This window comes from Rhinopithecus roxellana, chromosome 1, assembly GCF_007565055.1.
Source record: "Rhinopithecus roxellana isolate Shanxi Qingling chromosome 1, ASM756505v1, whole genome shotgun sequence".
Classification (NCBI taxonomy): Eukaryota; Metazoa; Chordata; class Mammalia; order Primates; family Cercopithecidae; genus Rhinopithecus; species Rhinopithecus roxellana.
In genome coordinates, this window is record NC_044549.1 from 67,086,663 (window position 1) to 67,110,003 (window position 23,341).

Here is a 23,341-nt window from a genome sequence, read left to right on the forward strand (position 1 = left end):
GGGGGAAGGTGTCATAAAAAAAAAAAAAAAAATTACCAGCACTTGAAAGACACAAATGTGTCTAGGAACACAGAGAATCTAAACTGATGAGAGGAATATTTAAAAATAACATACCTAAACCTACCGTCATAAGATCTCAAAACACCAACAGAATGTGCTAAAACTTCCAGAAAAAAAAAAATCTACAAAATATTGAGAATCAGGTTGGCACCATATATCACATCAGTAAAACTAGTCTCTAGAAAATAATGCTTTCAAAGTTTGTCAGGAAATTATTTTGACTATAAATCCTATTTCAGTCAAATAACCAATGCCAAAATAAATATTTTTCCGACAAGAGGACTCATGGGATATTTGCAGGTATGTGCCAGAAAAAAACTAGAGTGAAAACCAAGAGAAAGGAAGATTTGAGGTACAAGAAACAATCGCAATAACTTAAAAATGCAATGAAAATAAGCCTCAGGATGATGCCCAAAAAGGGACCAATTTAGAAAAGGAAATTCGAAGAGGATCTAAGTTGAATGTCTTCAGAAAATGAAATGGAGTCCATTAAAAGTAATGATGAATAATAAACTGGAAAATGATAATTAATATTTGAAAAAATATTTTCCTTCTCTGGACAAGAAAAATATAAAATCAATGAGAAAATCACAAAAATACTCATAGGGCATCCAAGTTTCAAATAAAAAGTAAAATAAAATGTACCATGACCCTAAGCAACTGATGAGTTCAAAAAATAAACAATTTATCTGGACATGACTCAAGGAATCGTTTTTATTAAATGTCTTAGAAGTAGTGGACACTGAAACCACAGGAAAGAAAAGTGAATCCAAAATAGTTTAAATGTTGCTAATGGTTTTCAGTATTTCAAACCAATTGGTAGAAAACCCACAGAAGTCTTAATTATGTTTACTGGACCAAAAACAATGTTATCACAACTGACAAATGTAAAGGGAACTAGAGGCTGGTGGAGAAAGTTGAAAGGAAGGGTAGGAATACTAATTTTTTTTTACATATTGGAGTGTGTAGAAATAGTTTCTAAATGTAATGAAATAGTAAGATATTTAAGTGTAGTATTTGCAGATTTAAGGGTAAAAACAGGATAAAAATAATAAAGCTCAAGATGTAGGGTGAAAAGTTAGCTGATAAATCCTTGTGTTAGTAGAAGCCAAAAGATGCTGTCTAAAGTTATTTAAGCAAATAGGACTACAAATAAGTATTTGTAAGCTAAACATAGCATTTTTAATATAAAATTTGAAGTAACTGAAATCCCATAAATTTAGAAGTACTTGCATCTGGGAAGTATAGCACAGCATGAGGAGGGGCAGAATGCAATCACTGGTAAAACACAACGCAAATCTTTGCTTATCTTCCACATTCAAAAGTGCCAAAATCACCTATTTTAAAAATATAACTAAATAATAAAAACTGCAACAGTTTTATTTCCATTTCTTTGTTTCTCAGAACACTTATTAATAGTTCTTTAGTATCTCTTCCAACTCTTTCAGCCTGTGTCAGCTGATTCTGTGCAGTCTTTGACCAGATTCACACAAGTGCCATCTGACAACATTTGCCTCCAATCCTGCATTGTGCCCTTTGTTTTCTGCTTCAGGGCTTCTGTGTCCTCACAGCTGTGAAATACCCATGACTACCTGTTCAACATACACATATACACAGAACAGAAGTGTGAAGGAGTTAATGGCCTTCTGGGACAAATCTAACAAAATAGGAGTCAGAAGCTGGGGGAAAGATGATTCTGAGACTTACTTCAGTTTCAAGTGGTCCGATGGGACAGAGCAACAAGTCATCACAGCAATAGAATAGACAACCCAACGACATGTCCTTGTGTTGACTCTTCTTTCTTGTTTCCCCCATCCCTCATCTCTGCTTCTTGGGTTCATATTCTGGATTTAACCACCCAGATGGAAGCCACTATCTCTGGTTCTGCTTTGAAGGAAACCAAGGCTAAGAGCCAGGACATGTAGACTGTAAGGGAAGGATAAGTTGTCGTGGGAGAACTCAACTGTGACTCTCTATTTGATATTCTGAGAAGGACAGGAATCAGTCTTTAGTATTCTTGGTGAGAATTCCCGGAAACTTGGACACGACAATCCCTAGTAAATGAAGTTAGGCAGCAAAACGGCTTCACCATTGTATTGAAGAAAGTTTCAGAAGACTTAAAATGAGGAGGTTAAAATCAATTTTCAGGGAAACCTACCCCCCTTACCATGATTCCTTGGAAGGCTTAAAGGAGAATCCCTTCAAGAATACAGCAAAGCTTGCCCTGGCGAGGGGAGCAATGGTCCCTTTGGTGGTGGCTGTCCTCTGTAGACTAGATTCAGCATCACTGGATGTAATGGAACAGGGATCCCTCGTATTAATAGGAGAGGTGAAATTCCAGAACGGCAGCGGCATCTTTCAACGTTTATTTTTAAGGGCAAGGTAAAAACCATAAACATAATTGGCAGTAAGGCCTGAGTGACAACAAAATGCCTTTACTGTAGGAGTCAGTGGCAACTAATAGATTATGATGTTCCTTTGGATGTAAAACATTGCCAGTTTACTAAGGGGTTACTGGACTTGTGATATTAAAAACAATAGTTTAAAAGAGAGCTAAGGAGCAGAAGGCTGATATCAAAGATCACAATGAAAAATCCACTGTGTTTTCAAGTTGTAAATTTCCATATGTCTGTTCTAACCCAGGGATCCTTGATTCAAAGTGGACCAGGAAGAACCTGTAATGACACAACAATTGTACGTAGTAAAAATGCCTCTGATTCTTCCTTAAAGAGAACTTTGGCCATTTACCACCATCCTTGTACTCTGGCAAGAGGAATATCCATAATTTGGGGAATTTTTGAGAATTGTTGGATATAAGTCTGAACTGACACCTGAGTACCTGTCAACCTATGATAGTCCTCTAGTTAATGTGGACTTCGGAATCCAGATTGAAAAAAAAGACTGACCCAAGTCTGTGTGTGCAGAAGTATATATGGACCAATTATTTGGTTATTTCCCCAATTCCTTAATATAAAATAGGATAGATATGCCTAATTGTCAGCCAGCAAAACCTTCAAACTGGCTTCCTGCCATATAAAATAAGAGTTGCTATGATAGAAAAGCCAACTGAAAGATTCCTAAATATCTTTTCCTTTCCCTACACCCAGGCAAAAATATGAAATCTGAAGAAATAACACATCCCATGAGAAAATGTGCCAATTAGCACCACCATCAAAGATTTAAAAATTGTAATGTTAGTACTCCATTATGTCTCTGTCTAATTGAGCTGCAACAATAGAAACAGTAACAACACCAAGTGGATTGGGCAGTTGGTGAACTACATGTACATTTAAGGTTGTGGCCCCAAATGTAACTGCTATGCTACCTGTGTTCTCTTTGCTAGAACATGTCAACACAGCCTTTGGAACTTAGAATGTAATTATTGGTCTGATGATTGTGTTTATCACAACTCACATCAGAAAAAGAGAACAAAAGCAGATTTTCTTTTCATGTGAATGACAGTAGTACATTTTCAGCATCTTGTTACAGGGCTATTTACATTCTCCTACCTTGTTTTCGTATTATAGTGCAGGGCACCTTGATTATCTTTGAATTATGCAGAATATTACTCTGTTGCACAATACTGAAGATTATCCAAATTGACCTGGTCAGCAAGAAAGACAAGTAATTCAGATGTCCTATCAAGGCAAACATGCCATATGGTGGGACATAAATCCACAAAAACTCTTGTTACATTAAAAGTATCTTTGGATTTCCAAATATCTATGGCATCCTAAGACATCCCTTCTAAGATAAAAAAGAAAACACTTTATTTCATCTTATAATTCGTATTATTAAGGATGAGACCTATCACTTGGTGGGCTTTTGGATTTTTGAGCCAATATCTATTGTACCTATAAATACTGACTAATTAAAGAGGGAAAAAAATACCTCAAGCCTATATAACAATTCACTTGGTGTGAGATGTTTCTGTTAGCCAAAAGTGGGCTGATGTGTCATTGTTTTTCATCTCAGAAGTGGCTCTAAACAAAGTGGTAAATAGAAATCTTTCTAGAAGGTAGAGCTGTGAGCAGTGCATTCAGTGTTCTCTTTGTAGGCATGGAAAAGTGACCAGAGTTACGAATACACATTAACTCTTGACCAGCAGTGAATGGTTTGTCTGGTTAGTAAAGAGTCTAGTAAGGACAAGAAAGGAAGTTAAAAACAAGGAGCAAATCTTGATGATGATGGACTTTGGGGAGTATTTGTTCATTTCTTCATGTCTCATGTTAGTGTTCACCAGAGGACACCCACTGCAAGGAGGTGGTCAACCACCAAGCCGTTGACCAATGGAGAACAGCCTGCTTGGTGAATGTCAGTTTTCTTTCCTCGGCCACAGGAGTGCTAGTGCAATGAGTCCATGAATTGAGTGTCCATGGCCTCAGGGACAGTAGTGATGCATGGATTCAACAGCGTGGGCTCCCTCCAACTTGAGGAGATGACCACTGCCATTGCCGATTGCCTAGTCCACTGGCAACAGAGACCAATCATGACTACTTAATATGACATCATTCCTCAAGGAGTCCAGCCACACTCTTGATGGCAAGACGATTATAATAGACATTATCTACCCTGAAGGAAACAATGATTTATTCTTATCAGTACTGAAAACTACTCAAGATATAGATTACTTTTTTTTTCTCTGTCAGCAACATCATCTGAGGACAGAATGCCTAATCTATGATTATGGTGAGATGTGTGTGTGTGTGTGTGTGTGGGTGTGGGTATGTATAAGACTAAGATTAAGGGACCCATTTTGTAGCAAAGAATGAATGACAATAGAATTTTCAACAGTTTTATCATGTACCCCATCACTCAGAGGCAGTCAGTCAAAAATAATGATGGAATAAACTGTTCAAGATTCAACTAAGTTGAGAGTTTCAGGAACATCCCCTGCAGAGTTAATGCTCAGTCCTCTAGAATATGAAATATGCACTAAGCCTGCATTTAATATATATGGTTCTGTGCATAGTGGGTGGAAGAGATGGATCCAGGAAATGACAGGCAATAGTAACATTAGTCTTTCCATTTGCAGAATTTTGGACTCCCATCCCCATGAGTTCTACCTGTTCTCTTTAACTATCTTATTCCAATGGACCCAAGAAAAAGAAAAATGTTAATATATGAATGGATATAATTAACCCATAATGCCGTAAGAAGCCTAATTTGCTGCTACACAGTGGCATCTGGAAGGAGTATGTCCGCAATGCTGGCAATTCAGTGGAGTATCTCCTAAGATATATTGTACAGTAATAATTGTAAAAGGGCAAATACAGCAATATAGTTTCACTAAGGCAAAGTGTATAAGGGTACCATCTCTTCAAGGAAGAATGTCTGGATTACTCAAATAGATAAGCAACCTGGAAAAGTAAAATTAGTAGTGAAGGATGAGGAAAGTCTAGATTTGGAAGTAAAGAAACGAGATGATGGATATGAATTATGGCTTAAACCAAATTCAGTAGGCTTGTGAATTTTTTTCTCTAAATCTGTTACCCTTAAGTCATTGCAGGGAATTTAGCTGACACAATTCAGAATCTGACTCTGTTACTGATTGAACTTAAAGAAGGTCATGAGTAAATCTGAATGGTTCAAAGGAGGAATTATATTTTTGCCTTGCTTTTCTGCATCATTTCAAATATTCTTATCCTGACCAAACATTCAAGCTAATGCTTCATTCATCCTAATATAAATATTACCTGACAGTGCTCCATTTCTCACAATTCTCATTTCCCATCCAGCAGTTTCTCTGATACTGAGTACTCCCCCAAAGCTGACTCATACTCATGCATGTGTGTGCTCTAGGTGTGTAGAAGAGTTAATACCCCATAGGACAAACTTTGACCAATATGCGGGGGTGACCACACAGCCTCATTGGCTCAGGATTGATTTAAGCTATACCAGTTGTTTCAGTATTACTATTATTAATACATTCTCCTTTCACTCTCATAATTGCCCTGTTTCACATAATGGGGTATATGGTCACCTTATTACTAAGGTATCGGAGCCGATAGATAGATGCTTCTTCCATGCTTAATTGAGGTGGACAGCCCTGAGAGGCATTTGATACACTTTCTAGATGTCTCCATACTATTGAACAGTCGTTCCTATATGGTGTTGAAAAACTTAATACATCCTTTTATTGGCTTTTCTTTGCTCTGTTTTTAACTCACACTGTGATTACTGTTTTCTGAGATTACATTTTGAAGTGAATGGCTAACGCGACAAAAGGCAAAAACTCTTTGAATTAGGCTCCACTCGTGGAAGAACCCAGACTTTGTCAGCTTGGTTTCAATAAGTGATAATATTGTATGGACTAGTTATGATTCCATAGCAAATTGTTTCAAAATTCAGTGGCTTAGGGCAAGAAGAATTGATTTATCTCCCATGTATACAAGATGGAAGAGGGTCAGGTCACCTAGGCTGTGCTTAGCTGGCAGCTCTGCTGGCTACTGAGATCTTTGGATCAATAGGAATAGCTCTGTTCCAAGTATTTTTCATCCTCCATGGATTGCAGTTTAGCCAAAATGAGTTTTTCTATGGTAATAGCAGAGGTAACAAGAAGGTGAGAAGAAACACAAAAGACAAAGCCTAGGCTTATAGCCAGGGTGTTGTGACTTCTATTCACATGTTATTGGTCAAAGCAAGTCACATGTTGAAGCCCCAAATCAAGGGACAGAGAAGTATACTCCATCTAAGATCAGGCAATGGCAAGAGTGTATGTGCAGGGAAAGGTGAGGAATTGAGGCTAATAAATCAATCTATTATACGATTATGAAAGAAATGTTAGTATATTTCCTGTGAAAGAAAAGCCTATGAAGTATTTCTGGTAATGATGCTAGTAGGCCAATAGGTAAATTCTATTTAATGGGAACTAATGAAACTCATGTTTTCTGTGTCTAAACATCAAAGAAACACAACACAACAGTTTTTACACTTCACAAATTACAAACAAAAATGGAGGAGACAGAACCGTTGTTTAAGAGACTACATTCTTGATGCGTAGTAAGACTTTAGAGTGTATGACTTCTGACCTCTTCTCTATGTCTGGGAAATAAGATACAGTAATAATTATTACATGTAGAACATCTCTCAATCTTCAGAGTTAAAAAAAAATAGAGTAGAAGAAGAATAGTATTCATGAAATACATTTATTTTCACTGGGGCCCAAGCAATGTATTCTACAATTTAGAAAGATCACAGTGGGCTTTATGGTAAACAATACCTCTAAAATAGTGAGACTTGCAGAGCAATTGGCACTCATTAAAATTCAGTGTTGGAAGCAGCAGGTGGCAGGCAGTTTCATGGAACAATTTTGCAGTGTCCTTCCAGGGTTGAAGCAAAACAATTCATGTCACAAGATACCAGGTCTTACCCAATCCCCGTTTTAAGTTACCATGAGTAACAGTTCTTCTATTTTTATATGAATAGATTTAAGGAACTTGAACTGAATGTATTACAATAGCTTTCCAAAATATACATTTTCCTACCATGTGGTAGAAGTTGAATATATGCATTTCATTTACTATTTTCCCTTTGAAAAGGAATACATTTCATGACAAAATGTTGTCACTTGTTTTTCCAGAGGGAAGTGAAATTTGAATACCTGTAAAATTACACATATGTGGTATAAGTGAAAAAAAAATTGTTTTGGGGCAAAAGACTAAGGCCATTGTTATCACCCTCCCTTCAATGTACTTTTTCCTGAGGGAAACTAAATGAGCTATGTGTAGTGGATTTCTCTTCGTGACACTCTAATTCCTACCACTCCCTCGTCAAAAAGGAAAAGAAAAGGCAAAAGAAAATAAATGATTTCCATTTCCTGGGACCATTTAATATTTTCTATTCTTTACCAAAGCACAGCGGAGGTTTGAGACAAATAATTAGATTCAGACCATTTTCATAAAAACAAGCAGTTCTTTGAAGAATATTGGACTTAACTGTGTAATGAATAGTTAAATCTTAGCAGTTATAGCCTAAAACATGATGTATTTAAGAGAAACTTTTTATTATGCCTTCAACACTAGAAATAACCATAAAATTATAGCACTTATTTTCGCTTATATTTGATATACCAATGAACGTAGCAGGGGACGCTTGACAAGAGGTTTAGAACACAAATGCTTGGGTCAAGTGGACTCGGATTCATATCCCCGTTTATCTTTTTACTGTTGTGTGATCTTGGCAAAAGTTCAATTGCTAGTCAAGTAAAGGTGATAGGAATATCTGCCTCATAGGGTTGTTGCCAGGACTAAGTGAAATTTTAGACTTAGTGTCCGCTGACAGGAAGCACTCAGAAGATGATAGAAAATTGTTCATATTTTGGTAATATTAGAAGTGTCTGTGGTGAATAGAAGAAAACTATGTTATAGAAAATATTTTTTTAAACATGGGTTATTTAGAAAAACTTTTCTAAATAACCAGTGGGCATAACAAACAAACAAAAACAATAAATAACACAGAGACAATATTACTCATGTTGATATACGATGTGTCTTTAAAATAATTGTGCGTGTTCAATAAATTATTATGTGTTAATCTTTGCTTTTAATTTATTTGGAGAAAAAACTGTCATTACAGGTTTCTTCACAACAAGGCAATTATTTAAGATCAATATTCAATAATATTTTCCTGCAGGAGGCAGAAGTAGATCAGGGTTTTGTGGAGCCTGAAGTTTATAGCATTTTGAATGCCCACTTAAGAGCAACCTAAGTATTTCACTGGAAAGTATCAGGAAAAGTATAGACGTTGGATTTTTTCCCCTCTTTTTGGTAAGGAGAGCAGAGGAAATAGCAGCAATAGGAAGAGGCTCACCTTGGGACCTTGAGGGATAAAAAATTAATTAATTAATTAATTAATTAAAAATTAAAAAGGCAGTGCTTCATGGTTCACTGAAGTTGGTTTTACTGGCAAAGAAACTTTGCCACAGCATTCCTTCAGAGAAATTCTACTTGTCAGTTTTTGCCTAATGTCAGCATCCACTAAATGATGCAATTCCACTGGAACATGTGGAACTGAACTGTTGGGATCAATACCTCCCAGGCCTCAGGGGCCTGTGTGGGCTACTTGTACCTAAGGAGAGTCTGGAACTGATGCCTTTGCAAACCTCAGAAGGAAAAAATATATTCAGTACAAATGTTAGCTACTACACTAAGTACAAATGGAACAAGCTACCCTACAAAAAGACAATGTCATTTTTTTTTTCAATCAAGCTGAATGATGTTTATAAGAAAGGTATCTAAAACAGTGACAAAAAGTGTTAATATTCTAGCATATACAGGAAAATAAAAACCAGAAAGAAAGGAGAAATGCTAAAAATAATTCATGTCCAGGAGATGTAAACGTATTTAATAGGATTCCCAAGATGTTATATAACCATGAAAACAAAATTCACTAGAGATATTTTTATACATAGTGTGTATGTGTGTGTGTGTGTGTGTGTAGCCTTTATCGATTAAACAATTTAGCAGCAGAATATATAGCACAAAGCTTCTTGAAAGATAATTGCTCCACTTAAAAAATATTTCTGTGAAATATTTAAGATACCTCTTACAGAACTTGACATGTCAAGCAGGCAAAGTGTGAGAAAGAGTATAGCGATATGAAAAATAAATCAATATTAGTCTAGATTCTTGAGTCAGGCTACTTAGGTTTTATTCTTCCTCCACTGTCACCCAGTTGGATGTTCTTGGACAATTTAGTTAAACTTTGTATGCTTCAATTTTCTTGTTTGTTAGATTTTGCAAATAATATCAAACCCATCAGATTGTTATAAGGATTGAATAAATTACTAATGCAAATGTAATGCTTAAGACACTACCTGACACCTAATTTGAGTTATAGAAGTTGCCTATCAATATGATCATCATCATCATCATCATTGTCCGGAAAAAATATAAATGAACGGGAGGCTGAGGCAGGAGAATGGCGTAAACCCGGGAGGCAGAGCTTGCAGTGAGCTGAGATCCGGCCACTGCACTCCAGCCTGGGTGACAGAGCAAGACCCCGTCTCAAAAAAAAAAAAAAAAAAAAAAAAAAAAAAAAAAAAAAAATACATATATATATATATGTATATATATAAATGAATAAAACTAGCTCAGATCTATATAAAACTAAAATGTCTAAACATTAATTGAGATTAGAGAGGTGATTTTCATTGTTTCACTAAAATCAACAATAATAATGTCAACAACAAAAATATTTTGGTAGAATGATAGGCTTGTTTATTTTATTTTTTCAAAGCCTTTAAGAGAATCTACAGTCTGTCATCATTTAATTCATTAAAAATCAACTATATTGAGGTATACTTTACATAAAATGACATATACCCATTTGTCTAGGTTGATAAGACTCGTCCAATACATATACCCATGTAATCACTGCCACAATCAAAAACAGAATGTTTTTATTACCTGAAACATTCCCTGTTGTCCATTTGCAATTTATCTCTTTCTCCTTATCCCTAAACAGACATTCTGCTTTCTGTCAGTATAGAATTGCTTTTTTTTTTTTTTTTTGATATCTTTCTCTTAGCATAACAGCTGTGGAATTAATCCAAGTTGTGAGTATCAGTAATTTCTGACTTTTTATTGCTAACTTGTATTACAATTATGCATTCACCACAATTTGTTTATCCATTAACCTGTTGATGGACATTAGTGTTGTTTCCAACTTTTGGCTGTTATAAAAAAAATTTGCTATAAAATTTCCTTGCAAAAATGTATGTGGACATACACTTCCATTTCTTTTGGGTGAATACATAAGAGTGGGGTTTCTCAGTAATATTACTTTAAGAGTGCCAGATTGTTTTATAAAATAATTGTAGTACTTTATACTTCTATTGTCAAGGTATGAATTCCAGTTGTCTCACATACACAAAATCTTTTGGAATTTTCAATGTTTTTGTTTTATTTTATTTTATTTTATTATTATCATTATTATTTTGAGACAGTGTCTCACTCTGTTGCCCAGGCTGGAGCACAGTGGCACAAACAAGGCTCACCACAGCCTCCATCTCCCAGGCTCAGGTGATCCTCCCACCTCAGCTTCCTGAGTAGCTAGGACTACAGGCACCCGTCACCATGCCTAGCTAATTTTTGTATTTGTTGTAGAGATGGGGTTTCACCATGTTGCCCAGTTTGGTCTCAAGCTCCTGGGCTTCAGCTATCTGCCTACCTCGTCCTCCCAAAATGCTAGGATTACAGGTGTGAGCCACCAGTCCCAGACTGAAGTTTCAGTGGTTTTCATTTGAGCCTGTTTAATTAGTGTATAGCTGTATCTCGTGGTTTTGATTTGCATTTTTAAAATAATGATGTTGAGCATCATTTTTGTGGGCTTAAATGTCATTCAGATATCTTTGGTAAAAATGACTGTTCATATCTTTTTTTCATTTTCTAATGGGTTGCTTTTTTTTTGTTATTGAGGTGTAAAAATTTCTTAGTGATATATTTCAAAAATCAATCTTTTTAAATTGAATAAAGTCCAATATTTCTATTTATTCTTTATGTTCTGTGTTTTTATGTGTGTGTATGCACATGAGTTTTAATAAATCTTTGCTTAATCCTAGGATTCATATTTTATTTCAGAAATTTTTTTTTCAACTTTTGTTTTAAGTTCAGGGATATATGTGCAGGATATGCAGGTTGTTACACAGGTAAACAAGTGCCATGGTCGTTTACTTCACAGATCATCACATCACCTGGGTATTAAGTCCAACATTCATTAGCTATTCTTCCTGATACTCTCCCTCCTCCCACCCACCAACATGGTTACCAAGATGTGTGCTGTTCGCCCTCCATGTGTCCATGTGTTCTCATCATTCAACTCCCACTTATAAGTGAAAATATGTGGTGTTTGGTTTTCTTCCAGAAATTTTAATGCTGCACCTTTAAGTGTGTGATCTGTTTCATGTTAGCTTTTTGTGTGTGGTATGAGGTAAGGATTAAGGTTAACTTTTTTACAAATGAATATTCATTTGTTCAAGCACCATTTCTTAAATTATTATGCCTTTATCATTGAATTACCTAATACCTTTGTCTAAAATCCATTGACCTAAAATCAGCACATATCCATTAGCACAATATCCATTGAATTACCTGATACCTTTTTCTGAAATCCACTGTATATGTGCCGATTTGTTTTTGAAGACTTAATTATGTTTTGTTGACCTATCCTGCCAACATCACACTGTCTTTATCACTATTATTAATAGTAAATTGTAAAAATCACAGGATGTGTCTGTCAACTTTGTTTTTTATCATTTGATTTTACTTTCTTCGTTAATTTTATTGCCACATAAGTTTTAACCTCATGCGATGATGCTACAAGAAAATCTACTGATATTTTGACTGAGATTATTTTAAAGCTAAAAACCTATTGGGAGATAATTGACTTCTTAAAAATATTGAGTGTTTTTGATCCATGAATGTGGCATACTTCTTTACTTATTTAGGTCTTAATTAATTTTCCTTAGTAATTCTGTGTAGCCTTTAGTGTATAGACTTTGTTATATAACCTTGGTACCCACACCACATCCCCCAGTGTTTAAAGATTAATAAAATGAGAAGATATCAGCATAGGGATCTGAGAAGGAGTAGATAGTAAACTAGAAGAAAATTTAAGAAATTAAGCGAAAGCAGTGCTTGAAGGAGGAGTACTTAGTAAACTGCATTACATGTGAGTACATATCAAGTAAAATTAGGACTAAGTTGACTATTGCATTATTTTGTGCATAATTTAATATTGACTATGACAAGAAAAACTTACGTGGAACAGTTGGGACAAAAGACTAATCAAACTGGATTCAAGATAAAAAGAGAAAAGATGAATGGAGACAATAAGTACAGAGAATTCCTTCAAAGTGTTTTACTATAAAGAGAAGCAAGGAAATACAGTAGTAGACAGAGGAAGATGTTATGTTAAAGGGGTGCTGATTTTTAAAATGGGCCAACTAGCAGCAAATCTCTATGCTATAATGCTACAGAAGGTAGGGAAAATTGATGATTCCACAGAGAGAAACAAGTGGGTAGAATGGTCCCTTGTGTAGAAGACTATCTAAAGCACAGTGGATTACTTGGTCTAAGGAGGGAGCACGGTTCACCCCAAGTAACAAGATGAAGGGAGAGTCTGTGATCACAGGGGCAAGTATGTGACTAGATGCAGTGATAGGAGCTTACTGAAGTTTTCTTCTGGTTCTTATTCCTTTTTGGGTAAAATAGAAAGCAAAGCAATCAGCTGCCCTTGAATATGAGGCAGAGTGTTGGAGATTTGAGTGAAGGGATATTCTTTACATTTGAATGAATTTCTTTCCACAAAAGAAAAGCCTACTACATAATGATTATTTTTCTTAAAACTCTGCAGAAAAAGTCACCTTGGCATTTTTATAAGTAAAATATATTTTTTATTCCTAAAGAGCAAGAAATACTTCTAATTTTTTTTAAACGAGGTTCAATAAAAACAGATACTCTCTCTATAAAATTATTGGTCTAGTCTGCCTTCCTATGAATTGGGAGAAACAATAGGGTAGCCCATTTTGAGTTTACCTTGTTAGGAAGCATCATCTCCTTTCTAAAACCTCTTATAATGTTGGTTAGACCCTGTGAAGAAATCCATAGGACATAGTCATAAAATATAGTCGTTGAAACCTTCTTGTTTGTCAGGTGAAAGCAAACGGAGACCACGAAATATCTTCTGACTTATTTCCATTTGATTTGGGGATTTCATTTTCTCAGTATCCACTTACTTTAAGATGCTAAGATTATAATTTCTTTGTATGCCAACATGAAAATAAGTCCAAACTATCATTCTTTTCTCATGCTATAGCTGTGTTTGTATGAATTACAGTCTCTGTGTGCGTGCATGTATAATTCTTATTCCTTAGTTTTCATCCTTCAAGCAGTTCATCCCTTCAAAACCCAATGACAAGACCAAAACATATTAAAAAGTTTAGTTGGAGAGCCCAGGGTGAGACACAAAACCTATTTTCTTGTTACAGAGTTTCTATGCAAACACACAGACACTTGTTCTCTGCCTCTGGAATTACGAATATGTTACTTGGAAAGCAGCAATACTCTTTTGGACTTGTTTAACTTCACTTTCTTTACCTGTCTTTGAGAAGCCTCATACACACATTTAAAAAATACAACTTAGAAAGGTTTTAGTGATAGTGCATACAATCATTTGATTTTATTTCCCTTTTCTCTTCACCTTCACTAATAGAAGGAGTTACTGGCATGCTTCAAAAAGCTTACATTTGAATACTGTCTAAATCAGTGCAGACCCTTGACCAGCTTAATCTTTGCTTGCAAATGACAATGCAGTGAAACCAGAGGAAGAAAAAAATTACTTCCTTTCCTGTTGGAAACCTAATAAGTAGTTAGTCTGACCCAGTTTTCAATAAGAGAGATTTTCTGATGACCCGGCAGGAGTGACTATCTCCAGTCAAAGAAAGAGGAGGGTGAATTTAATCTTTCATGCCACTGGAATGGCAGCTGCTCTCAGCTCTGTCTGATTCTGTGAAGGTTGATGAAGATAGAGCTGGCTTTCAATGTAGAAAGAATTTTCCTTTTGAATATTCCAAACGAGAGCTTTGCACATGTGCCTCAAGAACTGATTGTCTAGGCTCCGACAGGAATGCAGCAGGAGAGGAGCGTATTTCATGCTTAAGACCAGAGAAGAGCCACGCAGTACTCAGTGGATAAAAGGCTTGCAGTCCCAGCTGGGAAAAAGAGTCCCATTATCTCCCAGCTGCATAGACATTCCATACGGCTTGGTTCTGCCTGGATGCACAGCATGCCTGGCTGAGAGCTTGAAACAGAGTTCTGCAGAAAAATTGTAAAGATCCCGAGACATTTCCCTGGTAAGATCTGTAAGTACAAAATTGTACTGTCTGCTGCAATGAGAATATTGCTGGGCAAGCTGCAGCTTTTCTTCCTTTCAGTGTCTTTGTATTAGCATAACAGGTAAAAGCTGGGGTTGGGGGAGAAGTCACTGCTTTATTGATGCTGTGTTTCTATGATGCTGATGTTTAAAATGCATTTATTCCTTGTGTGGGAAAAAATGTATTGAATCTGTATTCCGGGAGGTTAGGATCAAACCAGGGAAAGAAAGACTACAGGTATATTTTTCAGTGTTTCACTAGTCTTTGCTGCAGTAAAACTAATGGGCAAGATGGGATGACAGTGCTAATTCTGGGACTTTCAGATGGCTACACGCCCTTTCTGTAACGGCAGATGGGAAAATGTGATCGCTAAACGTTTTTTGTCCTTTTTTTTTTTTTTTTTTAATCAAAGGGATGTGGGGTGGGGTTTGCAGTTTTCACCGGATGATTTAAAATAATGGTTCTAAAGTTTCCTAGGGGAGGATTTGGTAAAGGGAGCAAAGCAAGACTGGAGGTCATACGAGCTCACCAAATTTTGTCTGGCATTTTGCTTTATACCCAGCTTCGAGATAATTAATAGCCTCTGGAGTTTCCTCTGCCATTTACACCAGTTAAGCTTGTCAGTATTAAGATTCTTATAATACTTTATGAAAACTTTCAGAAGTTGATGACTTGGGAACAAAACTTTTAAGAGTTCTGAGATTAGACACGTATAACCCATTATGTTAATGCAATACTATAACATTGGGGTTTGGGGGGAAAATTGGAATTCATAGTTTTTGCTTCTCCAAATGAAAACTACTTATGTTTAAATAATCAGCATCCTGACTATGTCCTCTGAGAAACATTCACAGAATGACTAAATAGAAGTTATACTGAGAAAAAACAGACAAAACAGTAGAATCACACAGAATCAATTTGGAAAATGAGATATTCATAATTTTATCTACAGTGGTAATGTTTTCTGAAGATGTCTATAAAAGAAGGAGCACATGCTGAATATTGAATTGCTTGTTTTGAGCAATTTTCATTTATCAGATGGGTTTATCGTCTTTTTATTTCTGTTGTTGAAGGTTTCACCAATTTATGTGCATTGTATTTTATAAGGAAAGAAGATGTTTAAGCAGACTCCTTTCCCTCCTCCTTCACACACGTGTAAACATACGCGTGTCCACAAAACAAACATAAACATACAAAAATACTAACACAATTTGTGTAAAAAAACAGAAATACAGAAGCATTTCATCTTTGATGTTTCAGTGGAGTTTCTTTTTTTCTTTTTCTTTCTTTTTTTTTTTTTTGTAGCAATAATCATGGCTGTGCAGTCCAAATATTTCAAACATATAAATGTGGAAACTTTTATATAAAGGTTTATATGAGGTTACACAAATGCATAACTTATCACATCTTAGAAAAAAGTCATTCATTTATAAACGACTTCATTGTATTACTTCCTTTGAATATTTGTAGTGAAGGACCAGAATACTTTTTTAGAATTTTTATGTAACTTTCCTTAATGAAAACAAATTCACTTGTTTATTTAGAAAAGGATTACATATTTTCTCTGAGTTTAGACCCCCCCGAAAAATCAATTATGTTGTGAAAAGATTGTGTGGTATATTAAATTGATTGCATACTTCTGAGTTTGTTTTTTTTTTTAGTAAGTAAAAATGCTCAGTAGTATATTAAATTTGTACCTTTTAAATTCTTTTATGTGAGGAGAAGGAATACAAAATATTTGCTTATTTATTCATTTACCTGTTTATTTTAATAGCATATTAATTGGAATGCAGAAGTATAAGTTCTACCCATTAAAAGTGACTCAAACTATACATAAAAGTTCAAAAAAGAAACCCCATCACCTGTAAATAACAATCACAAAATTTGGCAACTATCATTGGAGACATCCTGATGCCTAACTAAATTCAGATAGAATAAGAGATAAATACTTTTGTAAGAACGGTTTCTTACTATACACCTTTTTAAAAATAAGTAACAAATATTTAGATAATATAGTCAATAATAGATAGTCTTCTATAAAAATGAGAGGTTATCCTATGCTTAAAAAAAAACAGAAATATTGTCCAGGCTCTGTGACTCACACCTGTAATCCCAGCACTTTGGGAGGCCGAGGCAGGTGGATCACGAGGTCAAGAGACTGAGACCATCCTGGCCAAAATGGTGAAACCCCATTTCTACTAAAAATACAAAAATTAGCTAGGCGTTGTGGCACGTGCCTGCCGTCACAGCTACTCAGGAGGCTGAGGCATGAGAATCGCTTAAACCTGGGAGGCAGAGCTTGCAGTGAGCAGAGATGGCGCCACTGCACTCCAAACTGGGTGACAGAGTGAAACTCCGTCTCAAAAAAAAAAAAAAAAAAAAAAAAAAAAAAAAACCAGAAATATTGAGTTTGATTTTAGATTTTAATTAAACTGAAAAAGAAGTTGAAACAACTTTGAAGAAATTGTTGAATTTCAGGTATAGATTTCTTTCCAAGGGAGATATTATGTCCAGAATAATAACCATATAGCCAAAAATTTTGAACATAGAGATAGTTTGAAGGTTTTTTTTGGATGCACGTTTATGTAGTAAACAAACTTTTATAACCCTTGTTATGATAGTTACATGCATTTGAAAAGTGCTTTGTTGTCATCAACTCTACCCATACTACCTGAATTTAAACTACATCAGTTTTGCATTACAGAGTATGTACATTCTGGCTGAATTCCCATGATCTTAGACTAAACTTATTTCAAAATTAAAAGGAATTATTCTTTACCAACAGGCTTTTACTACCCAATTCACCATTCCTGCGTTCTTTACTTTTAATTATTTTTTGGGTTGTTAGATTTCACTAAATAGTACCTGTCCACCAAATAAATAGTCACAGGTGCTATATTTTCTGTGAGTTTGCATACTTGAACATGTATTTCTTTTGCCTTAGACATGCAAGATACATTATCTTTCTTGGACTAAGCTTAATTTTTTATTTTGGAAATGTGTAAATGTTTAAGCATTTTTGGAGACCCTTTCCATATTGAAAGTTGTTTTGCAACATTTTTAGGTATGTCTGCAATTTCCGTCATTGTACGTGACTTGCTCTTTTTCTGATAAATGCCTACGTGATTCTTTTGTTGTGTGTGTGTGTGTGTGTGTGTGTGTACAGAATATTCCTGGATTTGTTCCATTTTCATTAACATTTTTTTGAGGTTTGCCCCATTGATTTAAGATTCTTTTATTTCAGAATTTGTTGTTGTACTATTTCTTTTTTGTCCCTTAACTGAGCGTGGCCAAATTGCTTCTTTCTTTTCTTCAGGATCACCAATTGTGTACATGTTGTATCTCATTTGTCTGCTTTCCACATCTTTCATATCCCTATTTCTTTTCAATTTTAATTGAGAGATTGGTTATCTTCTTTACTTGAGAACCACTTATTCTCTTGTTTGCCACTTGAATGAATAGTATAGCTTATAGTAAACCTATTAAGGCACAACCTTCTGTATTGTGATCTTGTAAATACATGTTTCCTTCTCTCAACACTCTAGCAATTTCCTCAGCTGGCAGGTTTTTGGGCAATCTGTATCCTCTGAAAGTAAGAGAAAAAGAAAGTACTTACCAGTTTTCTCTGATGTCCCCCAAAAGTCCATGATTTTTAGCATTTGGCAGCAATGGAAATGGGCTTCAAGTTGTGTTTTGGGGTTGTGTCCACTAACATTTTCATTGAAGACAGAGGGTTTTTTGCTTTGTTTTTTATCCCCACCACTATCACTGCTACCTTTTGTGTTTCTCCTTATTTTTTCTCTGGGACAATAGAGGAAATTAAAACATCTCTTTATTTAAGGAGTTTTAAGTAGCAGTCTTTCAGTTTGGAAGAATTCTTTGAATGAAAATTTTATTAGAATGTTGTTATTGTCAGTATTCATATTGAAAGGAGCTATTCTAGTTAAAACTGAGTTAATCTGCATGGTGTGTTGTAGTATTAAACATTTATTATGGTAAAGACATAACACAGGACATAGTAGAGGAAAAAACAGAGTCATTGGGCATGCCTTCTGTAAATGTCTCCTATTAGTCTATATTGATGAAGTCTGTGGCCTACTTAACTTATTGCAATGAGTCCTAAGGTAATTTACAGAAACTTTACATCATAGTAACATGAATCAAAATCTGTACACTCAAATTCTTTTTGAAAGTACACTGAGTATAAAACTTACATGTATTAGATTTATAATTAAATGAATAAATGAATGAATAAATAAATGATTTTCCTTAGATCTCAAATCCTTAAAAGAGGCAATAGAAGAACATGATGTGTCCTATGAAGTGTTCTAAAAAACTAATGATCTTACTAAAAAAAAAATCGCATTTTCTCAATGTCAATAAAATGATAGTGAGAGCAAGATTCAGGAGGCAAGCTCTTGAGCTGAAGCACCACCAATTGTAGCTTTCCTTCCCTATATCTACCACAGAATAGCTCTGTGGTCTCAGGCAAGTTTCTTAGCCTCTTTATACCTCAGTTTCCCCATTCATAGTGGAGATAATATTAATATTGACTTTGCAGTATTATCAAGATAATTCAGCAGGTAAATATGTAAACAACCTTCGAAGAAAGCCTGACAATTAATAAGCACTCTATGTGTTAGTTGTTTAGTTATTGTTATAGTGTTATTACTATTATAACATTTATATATGAGCCTTGGGATCAATTGGGTAAAAATAATATAAAACAATGAAAAGAATAAAATTACAATTGTCATCTAATCAATTGTATTGGGTATTTAGTAGAGAATTAAATTTGAAGTGTAAATCATAAGTGGATATTAAAACAGAGCTCAGGGAAAATGGTGAGAAGATCTAGAGATGCTGGTCCCTGGATCCAACTAGATTAAAAATAGAAACGGTATTTCTGTATACACTGAGCAATTGGACCTAATCAAGAAAAAGGGTATATTTAATTTTCTGATTATAAAAGCAATGAACAGAAAAGCATGAGAACAAATAAGCCAGAATTTCTTTCTTCAAAGAAAAACATCACAAATACTTGTACATTTCTTTCCTGTTGTTTTATGTTGTTGTTGTTCTTCTTCTTTTTTATGATAATGCCCTAATAAAGTAATGTATGCACCTGGAAACAACAACAATAAAATTTGAAATTACAGAGAAGACAGTAAAATAAAAAATAAAAGACCTTTCCACCATTTCCTGTCTCATTTCACAGAAATGTTTTCTATAGTTGATTTTATTGTAATTTTTTCCTTCTGGCCATCATTATACATTTGAATAATATATTTGACTTCTATTGCAGAATCTATAAACTCAACATCTTGTCTGCTGACTCCATTTTTTAAAAGATGGGCAGTTTTTCCTATTTTCACACTTTCACAAGACAATTTTAGGTGTTACATAAGTCTTTGAATTCTTTTGGCAGTAATGCACATATATATGTATATTTTTTGGTAAAGTGGGAAATTTTAAGTATTGAAGGAAGGATTAAATTTAATAATTACCAATTCCCATCCCTCAGAATTACCAAATGCTAAATTTTATTGGAGATTGAACATTTTCAGTATTCACAAAACGAAAATATTAATGTAATATATAATAAGGGCCTACATTGTAACTCTACCTACTCCATTCCTCACTCTACATTACTATGAATTGTATATTTATATATAATTTTTATATATGTAAGCACATATAAAATATTGTTTTAAAACATTATGGAAATGGTATCATACTGAAAACAAACTTATTTAACTAGTGTAACTCATTCCATATTAGACTATTTAGACTCATTCTTATAAATAAATACAGTTCTAGGATATATTTCACCTTATGTATTTTGTACTCTTATTATTCATTCTCTTATTGAGGGATATTTAATTTATTGAAAATATTCACTATCGCAGTGTTCTATTATCACATGCATAGAAAACTTACACACATTAAGTGAGATTTTCATTAAGAATATCAAGTCTGTGCTCCCTGTCAACAATTTCATGTTTGCTATTTCTGATCTCAGAATTCCTCTCTTTCAATAAATGTACTTAATTCATCTGCACCTATTATGACGTTGATCAAGTTAGACTTACTTATTTCTTATTTTATATTCAAGAAAAGTGTTTTTCAATAATCAATGTTTCATTGGTTTGAGCAAATATTCTTTATTCATTTTTCATCTTTTACTAGTTAAAAATGGTATACTCCCATTATCATATTTTAGTAAATAACTATTTTAGCATAAAATATACTTTTATATTTTCAAATAAAGACTAAAGAGAGTATATCTTCACAAACAGGACAATGACTTGTTGAAATTTACTCCAAGATATTTCTCCCAGTGCTCATATTTGCACTATTTATTTTTAAACTGCCCCCAATATTTTTGTCAAGGTTTTTTTAGACTTATGACGTGATTTCCTGAGTTCTTTATTTACCATATTCTTGCTATTTATGTGCATCTCCTAGATTCTTTTCTTGTACTCTGAAGACCATTTTAAGGTCATTCAAAAATTGTTTTAAACTCCCTTAAAAATTATTTGTTGAAAATAGCTTACATTAGTCACATTCTAAAATAATACTGTAGTTTGTCAGAGCACTCTATGTGGATGATACTTTTCTCTCAACAATGTTTGCATATTCTGTTCCATCATCTTCTGGAATATAATTGTGCTCATGAGGGGACTGTTTATGATCTAATTATCACACTTCTGAAGATATATTCCTCTTTTCACTCAGACAGATTTTAAGAATTTCTCTTTGTCATTGATTTCTTCAAGTTCACTACAATATGAGTAGTGGCGGAGTTGTTTCAAATGTATCTCAGTGAGGCCTCTGCAAGCTCCTAAATCTTTCTTTGATTCTGAAAAATTCTCAGCTATTATATATTTCAGTCTTGCATCTTTTAAATCCCTTTATTTTCTCCTTCAGGAATGCCAATTCATTATTTCTAGGCTTCTGTCTTTGATTTCTTTTCATTTCGTTCGTTTTCTGGTGTTGCAGTCAGTGTAATTTCTACCGATCTGTATTTTATACTTTTATTTGAAAAAAAATAGTTTTAATTTCTATAATTTATATTGTTCTTTTAAAAATTATCCTGCTATTCTGCTTATTCTTAATAGTTTCTCTCCCATTCTTAAGCTGTTGAAAAAATTTCAGTAAGTTTATTTTAAAGTTAGATTGTGATTGTTTTACTATTTTAATTTTTAGAGACAAATTTCTTTATTACTTATGTCTGCTGGATTTCCCTCATGGTGGTTCATTCTTCCTAGTGCTCATAACATTTTTATGACAAATTTACTTTCAACAGATGTTGTTTTCTATGGGAGACCAACATTATTTGAGTTGTGTATGCTTTTGCCTAGCATTGCATTGCTATTGCTTCTACAGTGGCTCTACAAGTATCTCTGGTTCTGGACTATTTTATATGTGAATTTTTTGGCTTCAAATTATCTTACCAAACAGACAGAATGAATTTGGGCCCTACAACCAAGCTTAGTACACGTTCTGGGTTCTGACTGTCTTTTAGGAATTCTTTTTTCTACCCGATCACCAGGTTTCTATAAGGTCAGCTATGTCATGCAAAGGCCCCCGTTTTGGAAGGTTATTCCAACTTTATAATCTGCTTGCCAATCTGAGTTTCTCTCCATTTGGTGCCTCTGAGGGCTTACCTCTTTAACATTTAACCTCGGTTATGTGTACTTCTTAAAGGGTTTTTATACTTATATAGCATTTGTATGTGTCTATAGTGGAAAAGAAATCCTTCTGCATCACGTTGCATGGTGCCATGTACTTCCCTATACTTCCATGTTGACTGGACTTGTTCCCATCTGCTTTCCATCATTTAGAAAGTCATCAAACTTTCTTACTTGCTGGTATTTTATTTTTATCTGGTACTCTCATGGTTTCATGGAGTTATTTTGTTATAGGCAATGGAACATTTGCTAATTTTTTCTCTGGAAACATTGTCAAGTCTCAGGTATATAATCTAATAAGAAATGGTTAATGCCAATTGTATATGTCTTTCCATTGGCTCCACAAAGGTTACTGCAACAAATTAAAGTGCTTGGTTTAGTCCAGTGAGAGAATATGTTAAGGAGTTCCAGAATTTAGTTAGAAAAGCAAGCCAGTGGATGTTATTAGTTTATATATTCTTTGGGAGTGGCAGCTCTATTAATTCCTTAAGTTTAATGGTGTGCAAATTCTTAAACTGTAGAAGCAATTATTCAAAAACTTTGTTAGCACAGCAACTCCTAGTGACACAGTACAAGCTGAATGTTAAACGGACCATTTTTTAAGATGATTTCTGCTGAATAAAAGTGAGAATATTAGATGGATCCTTTTAAAAATCCTTTTTAAAAGTCTTCTTTTAAGGCAGGAAGGAGAGACTCAAATAAGATATTTGGT

General features: G+C 34.5%; 1 protein-coding gene across 11 annotated transcripts in view; it reads left to right on the plus strand.

Annotated features, from left to right (window-relative positions):
- The first annotated feature begins 14,450 nt into the window (after positions 1–14,450).
- The window catches only part of CNTN6 (contactin 6), a 304,648-nt gene continuing 295,757 nt past the window's right edge, over positions 14,451–23,341 (plus strand). For 7 of the 11 annotated variants that reach the window (XM_030938195.1, XM_030938216.1, XM_030938192.1 and 4 more), the window contains exon 1: positions 14,818–14,914. The gene's annotated coding sequence lies outside the window, so the exon portion shown is untranslated. Of the gene's footprint in view, positions 14,924–23,341 lie in introns of all 11 variants that reach the window. The other 4 variants (XM_010370744.2, XM_010370742.2, XM_010370743.2 and 1 more) reach the window with 4 other exon arrangements.